General features: G+C 29.3%; 1 protein-coding gene across 1 annotated transcript in view; it reads right to left on the bottom strand.

The window, feature by feature from the left end:
* LOC106467038 overlaps positions 1-1,096 on the bottom strand; it is a 12,998-nt gene that overhangs the window by 5,690 nt on the left and 6,212 nt on the right. The window lies entirely within an intron of this gene.

Here is a 1,096-nt window from a genome sequence, read left to right as displayed (position 1 = left end):
TGTTCTTTTATACTTTTTATCTATACAGTATTATCCAATTTGAAGCTGTTACAGAAACATGTAGTTATTTTATACCCCTTAGCTATAGTCTTATCCAATTTGAAGCTGTCACAGAAACATGTAGTTCTTTTATACCCCTTATCTGTAGTCTTATCCAATTTCAAGCTGTTATACAAACAGTTCTTTTATACCTATTATTTACACAATCTTATCTAACTTCAAGCTGTTACTGAAACAGTTCTTTTATACTTATCTATACAGTCTTATCCAATTTCAAGCTGTTACAAACACATGTAGCTCTTTTATACTTTTTGTCTATACAGTCTTATCCAATTTCAAGCTGTTACAGATATACGTAGCTCTTTTGTATGTTTTATCTATATGATGACACAGAAACATAGCTCATTTACATTCCTTTGACTTTACGGTAAAAAAAAAGTAACTACTAATTTTTGCATGTATGTATGATCAAATTATTCATTTTGTAATTGTTACACCCTTGATTATGAAAGTCAGATAATATTTTTACTGAGTTTCATTGTACAAGTAAAGTCAATGAGTTATACAAATGCTCATTCATTATTGTAAGAATAACTAATCAATAACTACAAGATTTCAGTAAAAGTTACATAGGTTTTTACTAAACTCAAATTTCATATATATAACATTTAGAATGGGTAAGTTTAATGATTATCAAACTTGATTTTTCCAATGAATGCCTACCCCATTAATAATCAAAGCAATTTATTTTACAAATACTTTCTCAGTAAAATATATCTAAACCTATCTTCATGCACACTCTCTAACATCTACTATATGCCAATTGAATGTCAGCTTCTTAGATGTTACATGACGTTTCTTTCTGCTATAAAAGCTGATTATGTTTTAGTATTTTATTATTGTAGCAGACTGTTTGCCATGAGTACTCCCTCAAACTGAGTTCTCTATGGATATTTTGAAGGCCAACACAACTGTAAGTTTGAAAGCAATAAAAATATTGTTTCTGTATTACCATTAACCATATAGCTACTTCAGTGCTGAGCTTCAAATTACACTAAAGCAACTTATCTCCAACTATAGACCTGACTTTGTGCCA

Source organism: Limulus polyphemus, unplaced genomic scaffold (assembly GCF_000517525.1).
Source record: "Limulus polyphemus unplaced genomic scaffold, Limulus_polyphemus-2.1.2 Scaffold2467, whole genome shotgun sequence".
NCBI lineage: Eukaryota > Metazoa > Arthropoda > Merostomata > Xiphosura > Limulidae > Limulus > Limulus polyphemus.
This window is presented reverse-complemented; position numbering and strand designations above follow the sequence as displayed.